Source organism: Pongo abelii, chromosome 3 (assembly GCF_028885655.2).
Source record: "Pongo abelii isolate AG06213 chromosome 3, NHGRI_mPonAbe1-v2.0_pri, whole genome shotgun sequence".
NCBI lineage: Eukaryota > Metazoa > Chordata > Mammalia > Primates > Hominidae > Pongo > Pongo abelii.
The window spans coordinates 157085446-157102924 of NC_071988.2; the positions used below are offsets into that span (position 1 = coordinate 157085446).

Consider the following 17479-nt stretch of genomic DNA (forward strand, 5'->3'; position numbering starts at 1 on the left):
TGAAACATCACACTTCACTAGAAGCAGTTTATTTTTTCAACTGTTTGTTGTTCCTGTGTTGTTCCCTCAATATACAAAATGAGATCAAAACACAAAAAATCATCATAAAATGCCACTGGAAAATGGAAAGATAAGGTTTTTAGAATGTATCACTAGTGCTCATTTGTTAAGGCAATTTCCCAGACTCCCAATGTATTTTAAATAATTTTGCAAAACAAATCTGTGGTTCTTATTAAATAACCATGTAATTTAAAACAAAACATAGTGGACATGATAACAAAGGTATCGCTTTTCATTCCAAATTGAACTTTATATTATATAATAATATAAACATTTTCATTTAAATCACATTCAAATTTAGAAAAAATTTTATCATTTGTTATTATTTAATAACAAATGATAAAGATTCAGGTCTATTTGCTATAATAACAAAAGAAATTATAAACAAGATAATCATGGAAGACACGAATTTTATTTTTCTTTCTTTCTTCTATGACATGGACAAAAATAAGAACTCTATAATGGTAAGGGTGTATTCATGGCCTACCCAGTCTCCTAACTTGAAGATCTGCCTTTTCTAGTATTGCCCAGATCCACTTGGTCAGTGATATCTTCAGTCAAAGGGAAGAAGATGTATTGAGGAAGGGAAATGTATACTCTTTCTCATTTAAGACACAAAGGAGATTTTTTTCCTCACATTTCCATTTACAGAATGTGTTCACAGAGGTTAGCCAGAACATAGCTGAACAGCTAAACTAGAGGCTGGTAAATGTACTCTCTTGCTGGACTTTCAGGTAATCAGTTACTTTTCAGGATTTTTATTATGGAAAATGGTAGAAGGGATATTGGGCATAACTCATAGACTTTCAAAGTTTTTTGTAAAAAAAATGTTCCATATCATGCAAGAAAAATAACTGTGATACTGCAGGGATTATAATAAATATGTTAATTTAATAGAAGCTTAAGACAATAGAATTAGAATAGTTGTCAAAGTAGATTTAAGTAATGTGGATAAAATATACATAAAAACTAACTCCCTTTTACATCTTTCTATTTAGTTTTGCTTTTGTGTTTCATTTCTCAACTCTTCAATCTAAAACCTTTCAAAACTGTTCTGCTGAGATGAATAGGCAGACTACAGTATTACAGGATTGTTAGCTTACAAGAAAAAAATCCTAGACTGTTAACTGTTTCTTTCTTCTATTATTCTCAAGAAAGATCTTACTTCTACAGATGAGAACTTCAATTTAGAAAATGATTTTTCTTTCCATGTTATTTGTTATGAAAAAGTTTTGTATAGCTATTCTGTTCTTTTATTTCTATGTATAATATTCATATCAATGTCCACAGTAATGACTTTAAAGAAAATATTTTTGAGTCTACAAACAACAAGAATCATCTTCCAGTAAACATTATCTTCTATCTTCTCTTGGTATTCCATTGCTCTTCAGTTCCCGGAAAACTAAAGTCCACTGATTATCATCCAAAAAATTAGTTAAGATAAGCAGAAAAATGTCAGTTTTATTGCTATTGGGTGAAAGGTTCCATAAAATAGAGATTTAAGTTAAAATGAATAATAATTTTTCTAAGATTTCTATTTTTTGTTGATTTCCATTTAAATATTCCTTATAGACAAAGGTATGTTAAAACCATCAACCATAATATTGAATTTGTGAGTTGAATCTTTGCTCTCAGTTGCATACCCACAGAACTGTCACATCTTCTCAGTGAATTGTCCCTTTTATTATTATTATATGCCCCTCTTTGCAACTATTAATATTGTCTATCTTTATTATTTGAGTGTGCCATATTTGCAAATTTCCTGCTCACTAAAATTTATTTTTAACCCCAAAATCAATACTCAGAGATTTTCTCAGTCATTTGCAGACATGTGCAGAGCCACAAAACGACTGCGTTGCCCAACCCCCAGGTCCCCAGCTGAAATGACACTGCCTTCTTACTTCATCTCTCATGTAGAGTTCACCATAAAATGGAGCTGGTAGGAGCACGGCTGTGTAAGGGAAGAAGCTCTGGGTCTGGGGCCAGTTAGAGGGAGTATGAATTCCAACTCAGGCAGACATTAGTGGGGTGGTCTCAGGCAAGTCATTCAACATTTCTGAATCTGTTGTTCTTTTTTTATAACATTAAGAAATTAAAATCCACCATAATTTTTTTTAGGATTTAAGATTAAAATCTGTGTTAAATGTGTGTGTGTGTGTGTATACTTACTCTTTGGAATCGTGGTTCAGTATTCATTAATTCAGTGCTTGTGTGACTTTGTAGAACATAAATACTACAAGTAATGTGATTAATTGCATTTCTTTTTCTAATGTGTACTCATTATGATATTAATATAGCTATTCCAGCTTTTGTCTGAATAGTGTTAGAATTGTATACAATTTTTTATCCTTTTTTTATACATATCTTAGATTAAAAGTAGTTTTCTGGTTGACAATTTATAGTTGATCTCGTCTGCCTCTTCCTCCTCCACTACCTCATCTGCCTCCAATTCCTCTTCTGTCTTATTAAGTTCACCTTTGTGATCTTTGCCATTTAACTGTTTCAACCTTTTATGTTTAATGCAATTGGTGGTATGGTTGACTTTAAGTCTACCATTTTGCTGTTTGCTTTCTCTTTGACAGCTTCTATTTGTTTCTGTTTTCTTTCCTATCTTCATACCTCCTTTAGGTTTTTATTTAATACCATGTATTATTTAGTCTTGGCTAATTAGCTATATTTAAATTTTCTTTCTTTTTCTTTAATTTTCTTTTACAGGTCAATCTAAGGTTTACAATATTTATCTTATTACAATATACCTTCCAACAATATTGCAGACTTTTTTACATAGCATTAACCACTTATACAAATATTTTTCAGTTTGTCTCTGTCATCCTTTGTACTGTTACATTAATAATTTTACTTCTGAATATGTTTTAAATAATAAAATATGTTGTTATTTTTGTTTTAAATAATCAATTATTTATTTATTTATTGAGACCAGATCTCATTGTGCTGCCCAGGCTGGAGTGCAGTGGTGCAATCACAACTCACTGTAACCTCAAACTTCTGGGCTCAAGTGATCCTCCTGTCTCAGACTCCTGAGTAGCTAGGACTAAAGATGTATGCCACTATGCCCATCTAGTTTTTCTTTTAATGGTTTTTTTTTTTTTTTTTTTTTGGTAAAGATGGGATCTAATTGTGTGGGCCAAGCTTGTCTTGAACTCTTGGCCTCAACTGATCATCTTGCCCCAACCTCCCAGATTTCTGAGATTACAGGAGTGAGCCACTATGCCTGGCTCAATTATGTTTTAAAGGAAACTTGAAAAGGAGAAGAGGCCATATTTACTGACACATTTACTAATTCTGTTACTCTTCACTTCTATATGAAGTGCATAATTTCCACCTAGGGTCATTTTATTTCATTTTGAAAAAAATTGCTAAGTATTAATTTTAGTGTAAGTTATTTGGTAATGAATCTATAAGTGTTTGGTTTACAATGATATTTATTTCTCTTCATTTTCTAAAAAACATTTATTTCTGGCTGTACAATTTTAAATTGAAGAGATGTACTCCTCTTCCTCAGCACGTTAAAGACTTTTTAGTTTTTGTTTTTGTTTTTTGCCTTAGGTTCTTTCCAAAAAGAATTATTTGGTCATATTCATCTTTCATTTCTAGTATATAATGTGCCTTTTTTCCCTTTAATTTCTTTTTAGATTTTTCTCTTTTCCATGTATTTATAGTAATTTGATTAGGATTTAATTTGATTTTTATTCCTGAAATACAGAACAATTCATGTATTTATGTCATTCTTGTGTAGGGGCTATGCTAATCTTCTCTGTATCTTTCCAAATTTAGTATATGTGCTGCTGAAGCAAGCACTTGATTTAATTTTCTTTTTATATTACCTGAGATTTGGTGGCCATTCTATTTTTTAAATTTAATTTCTCACTTTTAACTTTTATGTGTACACAATAGGTGTATATATTTATGGGGTATATGTGATGGTTTTATGCAGGAATATAATGTGCAATAACCGTATCAGAGAAATTGAGGTATTTAACACCCCAAGCATTTATTATTTCTTCGTTACAAGAGCATTCCATTTCTGCTATTTTAGTTATTTAAAAATACATCATAAATTATTTTTGACTGTAGTCAACCTGCTGTGCTATCAAGTACTAGATTCTGTCTAACTATGTTAGTACTCATTCTGTCTAACTATGTTTTTGTACCCATCAACAATCCACACTTTTTCCCTCCCTCTCCACTAACCTTTGCACTCTTTGATTGATTTCACTCAATTTGATTGATTTGACTTCATTGATTGATTTGCGTATGTTAGATCATTCTTTCATTCCTGGGATGAATTCCACTTGGTCATGATGAATGAGCATTTTAATAGGTTGTTGAATTCAATTTGCTAGTGTTTTGTTTAGGAATTTTGCATCAATGTTCATCAGATACTGGCCTGTAGTTTTGTTTTGTTCTTGTTATGTTTTTGTTTGATTTTTGAAGTCAGTAATACTGTCCTCCTAAAATGAGTTTTGTATTCCCTAATCTTATATATCTTGCAATAGTTTGAGTAGGATTGGTATTAGTTCTTCCTTAAATGTTTGATAAAATTCAGCAGTGAAACCATCAGATCTCGTTACTGGCAGCAAAATCTATATCCATACAGATCTGCAGCAACTTCAATTATTTCCTCCTCAGAAGAAAGACTCAGAGGGAGAAACCAAAGCATGTTTTAGAGCAGAAGTGTAAGTTTATTAAAAATTTGTAGAGCAGAAATAAAAGGAAGTAAAGTACCCTTGGAAGAGGGCCAAGTGGGCAACTTGAGAGATCAAGAGCACAGTTTGACCTTTTGACTTGGGGTTTTATACGTTGGCATACTTCCAAGATCCTGCATTACTTCTCTGATTCTTCCCTTGGCGTGGGCTGTCTGCATGTTCAGCGGCCTGCTAGCACTTGTGCGGAGAGCATGTTCAGTGTGTTTGCTGGAGTTGTACACATACTTACTTGAGGCGTTCTTCACTTGCTGGTCTAGAATTCCTAGAGGAAGGTGATGATACTATTTAAACTCCATCACTTTGCCTCTTAATGATCATGCTTGAGCCCGCTCGCCCAACTCCTGAGATCTTATTAGGAAGCTGCTTATCACCAATTTCGGGTGTTTTCTCTCTGCTGGGAGACTGCCCTTCCCTGGCGCTGCTTGTAAGCAATTATTATTTTAGAGAGACAGTTAACAACTGCTGGACCATCATCTGATGGTCACCTGACATTTCTGATGGTTGAGTGGGGAGCCCTCCTGCCCTGCTCATGCCTTACTAGCTACGTACTATAACAATCCAGGCTTTTCTTTGGTGGAAAACTTCTTACTAAATTTGATCTTGTTTTTTGTTTTTGGTATCTTCAGGTTTTCGATTTCTTCATAGTTCAATCTTAGTAGATTGTATGTGTCTGATAATTCATCTATTTCTTCTAGGTTTTCCAATTTATTGGTACATAGTTGCTCATGGCAGTCTTTAATTTGAATTTTTGAATTTTTGCTGTATCAGTTTTAATGTCTCCTTTTTCATCTTTGATTTATTTATATAGGTCTTCTCCTTTTCTTCAATAGTCTGGCTAAAGGTTTGTCATTTTTGTTTATATTTTCAAAAAAACACAAACGTTTTTTGTCGTCTTTATCTTTTATGATTTTTTATTTCAATTTCATTTATTTCTGCACTTATTCTATTTTCTTTTCCCAATTTTGAGTTTGGTTTGCTCTTGTTTTTCTACTTCTTTAAGACGCATTGTTGGATTGTTTGAAGTTTTTCTATTTTTTTATGTAGGCACTTATTGCTATAAACTATCCTCTTAATAATCGTTTTGCTATGTCCCATAGGTTTTGGCATATTGTGTTTTCATTTTCACTCTTTTCCAGAAATTTTTAAATTTCCTTTTTAATTTCTTCATTCACTCATTGATCATTGAAGATCATATTGTTTAATTTCAACATCTTTGTAGAGTTTCAAAAGTTTTTTTTTCCTTATTGATTTCTAATTTTATTTCATTGTGTTCAGAGAAGATACCTAATATGGTGTAAACTTTTTTCATTTCTAAAAAACTTGTTTTATGGCCTCACATGTGGTCTATCCTTGAGAATGATCCATGGGCTGAGAGAAGAATGTGTATTTTGTAGCTGTTGGATGAAATTTTCTGTCAATATTTATTAGGACTATTTAATCTATGTTGCAGATTAAGCCCAATGTTTCTTTGCTAATTTCCTGTCTGGATGAACTGCACAGTGCCTAAAGTAGGATGTTGAGGTCTCCACTCATTGTATTTGGGTCTGTCTCTCACTTTAAATAGAATACTATTTTGCTTTATATGCCTTGGTATTCCATTTTTGGGAGAAGGTATATTTATAACTGTGATATCCTTCCGCAGAATTACTCCTTTATCATTACATAATGAACCTCTTTGTCTTTCTATACTTTATGTTTGAAATATATTTTATCTTTTATAATATAGCTACTCCTGTTTTTTTTTGTTTCCATTTGCATAGATTATCTTTTTCCTTCCCTTTATTTTTACTCTGTGTGTGTCTTTATAGGTGAAGTGAGTTTCTTGTAGACTTTTATCCATTCAACTACTCTATACCTTTTAAAAGAATAATTTAGTCCATTTTCATTCAATGTTATTATTGATAAGTAAGGACCTACTGCTGCCATTTTGTTATTTGTTTTCTGGTCTTTTCTTCCTTCCATTCTTCCCCTTTTTCTGTCCTCCTTTGTGTAAGTCATTTTCCTTGCTTTCTATTTTCTGTATATCTATTTCACATTTTTTTGATTTGAGGTTACCATGAGGCTTGAAAATAACATCTTAAACCAATCATTTTAAACAACTTAACTCTGACTGCAAAACAAGCAAGGAGAAAACCAATAAAAATTCTACACTTTATTCCCCCCAGTCTTATACTTTTGATGGTTGGATTTATATTTTTATACTGTTTATATTTTTAAAAGGCGTTTGTAGTTAGTATTTTTTACAGGTTTATCTTTTAGTCTTTCTATTCAAAATATAAGTGGTTTACACACCATAATTATAGTTTTAGACTATTCTGTATTTGTATACTTACTGTTACCAGTGAGTTTTGTATCTTCTGATAATTTCTTATTGCTCATTAACACTCTTTTTATTTTAGATTAAAGAGCACCCTTTCAGATTTCTTATAGGTTAAGTCTGGTGTTGAAAAAAATCCCTCAGTTTTTGTTTCTTGGAGAAAGTATTTATTTTTCTTTCATGTTTAAATGATATTTTCACTGAACGTAATAATTTATGATATATTATTTTGTGATTCAGCACTTTGAATATGTCATGTCCCTCTCTCTTGGACTCTAAGGTTTCCACTTAGAAGTCTACTGCGAGAATTTTTGGAGCTCATTAATATGTTCCCCCTTTTTTTTCTCTTGCTGCTTTTAGAATCCTTTTCTTATCCTCGACCTTTGGGAGTATGGTTATTAAATGTCTTGAGGTAGTCTTATTTGGGTGAAATCTGCTTGGTGATCTGTGACCTTCATATAATTAATTATCGATATGTTTCTGTAGGTTTGGAAAGTTCTCTGCTATTCTTTGAATAAACTTTTCACCCTGATCCTTCTGTCTATCTCCTTTTGAGGCCAACACATTTTATATTTTCTCTTTTGAGGCTATTTTCTAGATTTTGTAGGCATGTTGCAGTCTTATTCTTTTTTTTCTCCTCTCACTGTGTATTTTCATAGAAGTTGTCTTCAGTCTCACTCTTCAGTCTCATTCTTCTGCTTTATCAGTTATGCTGTTGAGTATTTGGTACATTTATGAATTTGTCAAATTTTTCAGCTCCAGAATTTCTGCTTGATTTTTTTTTATTTCAAACTCTTCATTAAATTTCTCAGATAGGATTTTGAATTCCTTCTCTGTGCTATCTTGAAGTTCGTTGAGTATGCTCAAAACAGCTATTGTGAATTCTCTGTCTGAAAGGTCACATATCTGTCACTCCAGAATTTGTCACTGTTGCCTTATTTAGTTCATTGGTGAGATCATATTTCCCTGGATGTTGTTGATGTTTGTCAATTTTCATAAATGTCTGGGCATTAAAGAGATCGATATTCTAATATTTTCATCTGAGCTTGTCTGTGCCTGTCCTTCTTGAGGAGGCTTTCCAAGTCTTCAAAGGGAATGGAGTGTTTTGATGTAAGTCTTTGGTCACTGCGCTCAGATCTCCACTGCAGCCACTCTAAGCCCTCTAACACTGTGACTCTTGCAAACTCAAAACAGAGGTATTGCTTTGGTGAGCTTGGGTAAGGTCCAGGAGAATTTCCTGGAATACAAGGCAGAGTCTCTTGTTCTCTTTCCTCACTATTCTCCAAATAAATGGAGGCTCTTTCTGTCTATGCTAGGCTGCTTGGAGTTTGGGGAAGGAGTAACGTGAGCACCCCTGTGACCACCACAGTTGGAATTGTGCTGAATCATAGCTAAATCTAGTACAGTACTGGGTTATGCCCCAGGCCTGTGGCAACTACTGCTTGGCTACTGCTGGTGTTTATTTAGGTCCCGAGAGCTATTTAGTCATCAGATGGTGAATCCTGCCACGACTGCCCTTTTAGGGCAGAGGGTGGTCTTCTGGTCTAGCATAGGTCAGAAATGTCATCCAGGAGGTAGAGCCTGGAATTTGGGGCTTCAGGACTTTGGTGCTTTTGTTTGACTGTAGCTGAGCTGGCATCCAAGTTGTAAGACAAGTCTTCTTTACTGTTTCTTTTCCTTTCTGCAGGCAATAGAAGTCTCTTCCCAAGTTACACTGCCTAGAGCTGGGGTACAGGTGATGCAGGCACACTCTTGGCTACCCCTGCTTGTGTCTCACTGGGTGGTGTGCAACCTGAGTCTACTAGATCTGAACCCAGTGCAGCACTGGGGATTGCCCAAGGACTGTAGTTCTTGTGGCCTATAGTGCCTTTCGAATTTATTCAGGACCCTGAGCACTTTAGTTTGCTGGTGGTAGGGCTAGCCAGAACTCAGTATTCTACTGCTGGGGTGGAAAATTCTTCTCTGGATAGAGCTAGTCTAAATGTTCCCTTCATGGGCACTGGCTAAATTCTGCCCTGTGTTATGTTCCACTGTGACAGAATATCATTGATTTCCAATGCAAGGTCCCGTAATCACTCTGCTCTGTCTCCCCCAAACAAACAGATTCTCTCTCCACATACCATGCTGCGAAGAGGATGGGAGAGGCATGGTGTATGAAATACAAAATTGTCAGTCTTATTCTATTCAGTGCCTTTTTCCATGATTCGATATTAAAACTAGGTACTGTGATCGCTCATCTGATTTTTGGTTCTTATGGAGATGCTCATGTTTTCATGAATTTTGGAAACATTTAGTGCATCATTTCTTAAATATAGATATTCTTTTTTGTGGGGTGGGAACAGAGTCTCACTCTCACAACGTTGTAGGAACACACTTGAAAATAATAAGAGCCACCTGTGACAAACCCACAGACATTATACTAACTAGGTGAAAGTTGGAAGCATTCCCTTTGAGAAATGGAATAAGACAAAGGATACCTATTCACACCACTCCTATTTACCACAGTACTGTTCCTAGTACTGAAAGTGCTAGCCAGATAAATCAGGCAAGAGAAATAAGTAAAAGTATCAAAATAGGAAAGAAGAAGTCAAACTATTTCTGTTCGTGGATGATATAAACATATGCCTGGAAAATAGTAAAGACTCTGCCAAAAGTCTCCTGGTATGGATTTAAAATGACTTCAGTAAAGTTTCAGGATACAAAATCAATGTGTAAAAATCAATAGCATTTCTATACACTAATCATGTTCAAGCTGAAAGACAAATCAAGAATGCAATCCCATTTACAATAGCAACAAAAAAATTAAAAAACCTAGTAATATATCGAATCAAGGAGGTAAAAGATCTCTACAAGAAGAATTACAAAACACTGCTAAAATAAATTAGGAATGACACAAAGAAATGAAAAAAATATTCCATTATCATGGATTGGAAGAACCAATACCATTAAAATGGCCATAGTGCTCAAAGCTATTCACAGATTAAATGCTATTCCTATCAAACTGCCAATGTCATTTTTCAACACAACTAGAAAAATCTATTCAAAAATTCATATGGAACTGAAAAAGAGCCTGAATAGCCAAAGCAATCCTAATCAAACATAAAAAAAGCTGGACGCATAACATTACATGACTTCAAACTATACTGTAAGGGTATAGTAACTAAAACAGCATGGTAATACATGTCAACCAATGAAACCGAATAGAGAATCCAGATATAAAGCCACAAACCTACATCTATCTGATCTTTGACAAAGTCAACAAAAATAAGCAATGGAAAAAAGACTTTCTATTCAATAAATGGTTCTGGGGCAACTGGCTAGCCATATGCAGAAGAATGAAACTGGACCCCTATCTTCACCATATACAAGAATTAACTTTAATGGATTAAAATTAGAAATGTAAGCATCCTAGACAAAAAATCTAGGAAACACCATTCTGGACATTAGCCTGGCAAATAATTTATCACTAAGTCCTCAAAACAAAGACAAAAATTGACAAATCGGACTGAATTAAATTAAAAAGTTTCTGCATATCAAAAGAAACTATCAACATAGCAAAAAAAAACCTATAGAATGGGAGAAAGTATTCACAACCTATGCTTTCAAAGTGTCTAATATCCAGAATTTATAAAGAATTAACAATGGAACAAGCAAAAAACTGATAGTCACATTAAAAGTGGACAATAGCCATGAACAGATGCTTTTCAAAGGAAGAGATACAAGCAGCCAACAAACATATGAAAAATGCTCCACATCACTTATTAATAAAGAAATGCAAATCAAAACTACGGAGAGATACCATCTCACACCACTCAGAATAGCTATTATTGAAAAGTCAGAACCAATTTCTCTGCAGGACTGCAGAGAAATGGGAATGCTTTTACACTGTTGATGAGAATGTAAATTATTTCAACCACCGTGGAAAGCAGCTTGGAGATTTCTCAAAGAACTTTGAACTTCCATTCCATTCAGCAATCCCATTACTGGGTATATATCCAATAGAAAACAAATCATTCTACCAAAAAGGCATATGTATTCAGTCGTTTATTGTAGCACTATTCATAGTAGCAAAGACATGGAATCAAACTAGATGCCCTTCAATGGTGGATTGAATAAAGAAAATGTGATACTTATACACCGTAAACACTACACATTCATAAAACATGAACAAAATTATGTCCTTTACAACATGGATGAAGCTGGAGGCCATTATCCTAAGTGAAATAATGCGGGAACAGAAAGCCAAATACTACATGTTCTCACTTATAAATTGGGAACAGAAAGCCAAATACTACATGTTCTCACTTATAAATTGGGTACACATGGACATAAAAATGGCAAGAATAGAAACTCGGGACTACAAGAGGAGGAGGGAAGAGATGAAAGGTTGAAAAATAAACTCCTGGGTACTATGCTCAGTACCTGGGTGGTAGGATCATTTGTACCCCCAAACCTCGGCATTACACAATACAAACAGATAATAAACTTGCACATGTACTCCTTGAATCTAAAAGTTAAAATTTATTTTAATTAAATAAATAAAATAAAAAGGAATGTAATTGAAAAAGTAGACTATGTTGCTAAATGATAAATTTCTATGCTACATAATTCCAGAAATTTGCAAACTTCTATCTTCTCATTAATTATTCAACAAGTGCTAGTATTATTGCTATTTCAATAGCTGCTAAGATTTCAGTATCATCAAATAATTGTCAACTTCTAATGAACTCAGTTACTATGTTGGCAGATCAAAATGATCTATAGTATCTCAAATTAGAACATAACTTTCTCTTGACTATTTCCTAATCTCAGCATGTTGTTATTATCAACTAACAGCCAAGATATCCCATCAAGATATAAAAAGAAAGTTGTGTTAATTATGCAGGCACAGTGTTGCGATACGTCACTGACCTTTTCAAAATTCTTTTTTTGTCAGTGTTTCATAAACCATTTCGGCAAAGACATAAAAAACAACAAAAGGTCATTGTTTTAGGCTATTTTTCATAAATGATTAAAGGAAAAAACTTAGTTCTGCATTTTTGCAATATTTTACAAATAACAATTTTCAGGTAAGGTTTTTTGATGATTTTGTGTTATGTGCAAAGCTATTTAATATATACAGAATAACAAAGGCTCAGTTCTAAAGCCCTTTGAATCAGCCACTAGGATAATATAAACCTTTGATGGGTTTATATCTTAAAAGAAATTGGCCCTTTTTGTTTAATGTGAGAATATAGATTTTTTGGAACAGATTTTGAATTTTTCATTAATGATTTTGCAAAATGTAGATGAATAATTTTCTTGGAAGTTTTTAAGGAAGCATTTTTTTTGCTAATTTTACAGATTAGCTAATAATAAAATATATTAATATGTTTTATCTCTATATAAATGTAAATACACATTTCAGCTGGGCACGGTGGCTCACGCCTGTAATCCCAGCACTTTGGGAGGCCAGGATGGGTGGATCACGAGTCAGGAGTTCGAGACCAGCCTGACCAACATAGTGAAACCCCATCTCTACTAAAGATACAAAAAATTAGCTGGGTTTGGTGGCGCATGCCTGTAACCCCAGCTACTCAGGAGGCTGAGGCAAGAGAATCACTTGAACCCAGGAGGCAGAGGTTGCAGTGAACCAAGATCATGCCATCAAACTCCAGCCTTGGCAACAGAGCGGGACTCTGTCGCAAAAAAAAAAAAAAAAAAAAAAAATACACATTTCTATGTAAAATCCTTGATTCAATAAATACTTATGAATTTCAGGTAATAGTCAGTCACTTTTCTTGGCCCTGGAGATATTGTAGTGGGGAGGGGATAATAAAATTATGGCATATTAGAATTAATTCTAATGTTGAGGACCAAAAATGTATGTATGTATGAATTTATTATTTGTTATAATTTGATTGCCATATATTTATTGAGATCATATCTATTTATCATATAAATTTTTCTTGGTTGATTGGAGTTTTTATATATTTTAATGCACATATTTTTTGTTTTACATATATAAATTAAAGAATGAGTAAAAAATATATACATTAAAATATGTAAAATCCAAAGGAACTGAAAGAAGATATTTCAAACAGGAGTGAACAGCATGCACAAATACTCTGAAGTGAAAAGGTATTTACCTGGAGAAACTGCACAGAGACTGATAGAGCTGACAGAGTGTTGGGTGGGTAGCACAGTAGATGACTTCAGGGAAGTCATGGGAGTCAGATTACAAGGCCTTGTAATTCAGAGAAAGAACTTTGACTTCTATTCTGATACAATCTGATGTATATTTTAACAGGATCAATCAAATGCTATGTTGAAAATATAAGAAATGTAGTCAAGGATACAAACAATAGTAATAATTACAATAACAGAAGACAGTGATAAAACTGTGGTGTGGGCTAGAATAGTGACAGATGGTCAAATTCTGGATGTTTGTTTAAGGAAGAGCCTACAGGATTTAAATAAACATATGAGCAAAGTGCAGTGGCTTACTATGAAGATATCTAGGAAAATTGTATTCCAAACTGAGGGGATTCTAATTGTCTGTGCCTTGAGTTGGGAATATACCTGGAGTGAAGGAGCAGCAAGGAAGATACTGTGGCTAGAAAAGAGTGAATGTCTTAATTACAAGGAACTTAGGAGGAGGAGAGTGCAGAGAACAGGAGCCATGGTAGACAGAGCAGAGTCTGATGTGGGAGAGAAAGAAAGAAGTTAAAGATAACAACAAGGTTTAGGAACGTGAGTAACAAGACAAATTTAGTTGGTAGAAACTGAAATTAGTAAGGCTGGAAGTGGTGTTGGTTTGGGGGAGAATATCAGCTCAGTTTGCATATGCTAAGTTTAAACTGTGGAGGTGTCAATTACACAGTTAGATATTCTTGTCTAACGATTTCATAAGGGAGAACTGGTCTGACAATACAGATACATGGTTTATCAGCATTTAGTCAAGATCATTCTGGGAGTAGGATAGGAAGACAAGTGGCTCCTGGAGTGAGCCCTGAGCTTTTGATTACTTAAGAAAAAAAAAAAAAAAAAGCAGCCAGGAAAATAAACCAAATAAATCCTGATCTATTATGTGAAGACAGTAACACAAGATTATTCCCAAATTCTAGTGCTTTGATATATTTTTAAGTGACAAGTTAGAGATGCAGTTTTCTATCCTATTTCATAAAGTGTTTTTAGGACATATAAAACTATTTGAGTAAAATATTTTAAGAATAAATTTGTTCTTGTATTTTCTGAAAAAATGAATGAGGAAGTAAAAAAAAAAGAAAAAGAAGTTACCTATAGGTTTGGGAAGTGAAGGGGAAATGGGAAATGGTGCAGGACTTCTAAATGGAGACTTTTAAAATAGTGTTTCTGAATTAGGAAAAAGATAAATATATGATCCATTCGAAAATAAAACAAAAATTTTAGAACCGTAACTATATTCTTAATGTTAACAATAGCTGATTTTTCAACACTTGTTTTCCAATTACTTTTAGGCCTAAAAATAAAATTTACCAATTTAAAAGAAAGCCTGCATAAAGTAGTACTGACTACTAGTTGATTTGAAGTTTAAATGATTTTTCACATTTTTCTACACTATATGTTCAACATTTTAAAATGTATACATTTGAAGATGTTTTAGCAACTTCTTTTTATTCTCTACCAAGAAAAATCCAGTTATATTTTCCAGTCATGTATTTTCTATTAGTTTTACTGTCTTCAAAGGGTGGTAGAAACACATTTTAAATGGTTGACCTTTTCTGTGTGAGGTGATTTTAAAGTTAACAGACCTACCGTTTCTGTTTTGCATGCTTTCCACATTTATAAGCTTACTGCTAACTATTTTGTTGTTTAAATGAAAGACTGTGCTGACAATTAAATGGAGGTTCATGCATGCTTCACTGCCACATCTTATTACCATCGACATAGAAGAAGCAGAACGCTGAAATTACTGTTTTTAGCCTGCATCTGCATGGCCTTGTTATACCTACCAAGGTGAAAATGTCAGATTTAAAGAATGTAATTATATAACTTAAACTGCAGTGGTGGCAAGGTTAAATTCTTGCTTTACTGATCTTAAAACAAACCATAGTTTCTAGGTCTGGAAGTGCCTTTTGTTTATAAATTTGACCTCTCACTTTCATTCCCTCTGCTGTTTTACTTCAATAAGGTTTTCAACACAGGTGTTAATTCAATATAGATTTTTGGACTTTTTGGACTTCACTCTGTTTAAATACATACTGTTTCCAACAATGAGAAGGCATACAGTATACATATTATTGTATTGGACTCTTCCTATCTGGAAACTTCAAGTGTAAAATACACTTTAAGATGCTTTGGGGGAGGAGCCAAGATGGCCGAATAGGAACAGCTCCGGTCTACAGCTCCCAGCGTGAGCAACGCAGAAGACGGGTGATTTCTGCATTTCCATCTGAGGTACCGCGTTCATCTCACTAGGGAGTGCCAGACAGTGGGCGCAGGTCAGTGGGTGAGTGCACCGTGCACCAGCCGAAGCAGGGGCGAGGCATTGCCTCACTCGGGAACTCGGGAAGCGCAAGGGGTCAGGGAGTTCCCTTTCCAGGGGTGACAGACGGCACCTGGAAAATCGGGCCACTCCCACCCAAATACTGTGCTTTTCTGACGGGCTTAGGAAATGGTGCCCCAGGAGATTATAGCCCGCACCTGGCTCAGAGGGTCCTACGCCCACGGAGTCTCGCTGATTGCTAGCACAGCAGTCTGAGATCAAACAGCAAGTCGGCAGCGAGGCTGGGGGAGGGGCGCCCGCCATTGCCCAGGCTCGCTTAGGTAAACAAAGCAGCCTGGAAGCTTAAACTGGGTGGAGCCCACCACAGCTCAAGGAGGCCTGCCTGCCTCTGTAGGCTCCACCTCTGGAGGCAGGGCACAGACAAACAAAAAGACAGCAGTAACCTCTGCAGACTTAAATGTCCCATCTGACAGCTTTGAGGACAGCAGTAGTTATCCCAGCACGCAGCTGGAGATCTGAGAACGAGCAGACTGCCTCCTCAAGTGGGTCCCTGACCCCTGACCCCTGACCCCTGACCCCTGACCCCCGAGCAGCCTAACTGGGAGGCACCCCCCAGCAGGGGCAGACTGACACCTCACATGGCCGGCCAGGTACTCCAACAGACCTGCAGCTGAGGGTCCTGTCTGTTAGAAGGAAAACTAACAGAAAGGACATCCACACCAAAAACCCATCTGTACATCACCATCATCAAAGACCAAAAGTAGATAAAACCACAAAGATGGGGAAAAAACAGCAGAAAAACTGGAAACTCTAAAAAGCAGAGTACCTCTCCTCCTCCAAAGGAACGCAGTTCCTCACCAGCAACGGAACAAAGCTGGACGGAGAATGACTTTGACGAGCTGAGAGAAGAAGGCTTCAGACGATCAAATTACTTCGAGCTACGGCAGGATATTCAAACCAAAGGCAAAGAAGTTGAAAACTTTGAAAAAAATTTAGAAGAATGTATAACTAGAATAACCAATACAGAGAAGTGCTTAAAGGAGCTGATGGAGCTGAAAACCAAGGCTCCAGAACTACGTGAAGAATGCAGAAGCCTCAGGAGCCGATGCGATCAAATGGAAGAAAGGGTATCAGCCCTGGAAGATGAAATGAATGAAATGAAGCGAGAAGGGAAGTTTAGAGAAAAAAGAATAAAAAGAAACGAGCAAAGCCTCCAAGAAATGTGGGACTATGTGAAAAGACCAAATCTACGTCTGATTGGTGTACCTGAAAGTAACGGGGAGAATGGAACCAAGTTGGAAAACACTCTGCAGGATATTATCCAGGAGAACTTCCCCAATCTAGCAAGGCAGGCCAACATTCAGATTCAGGAAATACAGAGAACGCCACAAAGATACTCCTTGAGAAGAGCAACTCCAAGACACATAATTGTCAGATTCACCAAAGTTGAAATGAAGGAAAAAATGTTAAGGGCAGCCAGAGAGAAAGGTCGGGTTACCATCAAAGGGAAGCCCATCAGACTAACAGCGGATCTCTCGGCAGAAACCCTACAAGCCAGAAGAGAGTGGGGGCCAATATTCAACATTCTTAAAGAAAAGAATTTTCAACCCAGAATTTCATATCCAGCCAAACTAAGCTTCATAAGTGAAGGAAAAATAAAATACTTTACAGACAAGCAAATGCTGAGAGATTTTGTCACCACCAGGCCTGCCCTAAAAGAGCTCCTGAAGGAAGTGCTAAACATGGAAAGGCACAACTGTTACCAGCCACTGCAAAATCATACCGAAATGTAAAGACCATCGAGACTAGGAAGAGACTGCATCAACTAACAAGCAAAATAACCAGCTAAAATCATAATGACAGGATCAAATTCACACATAACAATATTAACTTTAAATGTAAATGGAC

General features: G+C 35.4%; 1 non-coding gene across 1 annotated transcript; it reads right to left on the bottom strand.

Moving 5' to 3' along the window:
• Nucleotides 1-3774: 3774 nt before the first annotated feature.
• LOC112133195 (U6 spliceosomal RNA) lies at nt 3775-3879 on the bottom strand. Its single transcript, XR_002914881.1, has one exon. It is a non-coding gene; the product is annotated as a U6 spliceosomal RNA (small nuclear RNA).
• Nucleotides 3880-17479: the final 13600 nt, after the last annotated feature.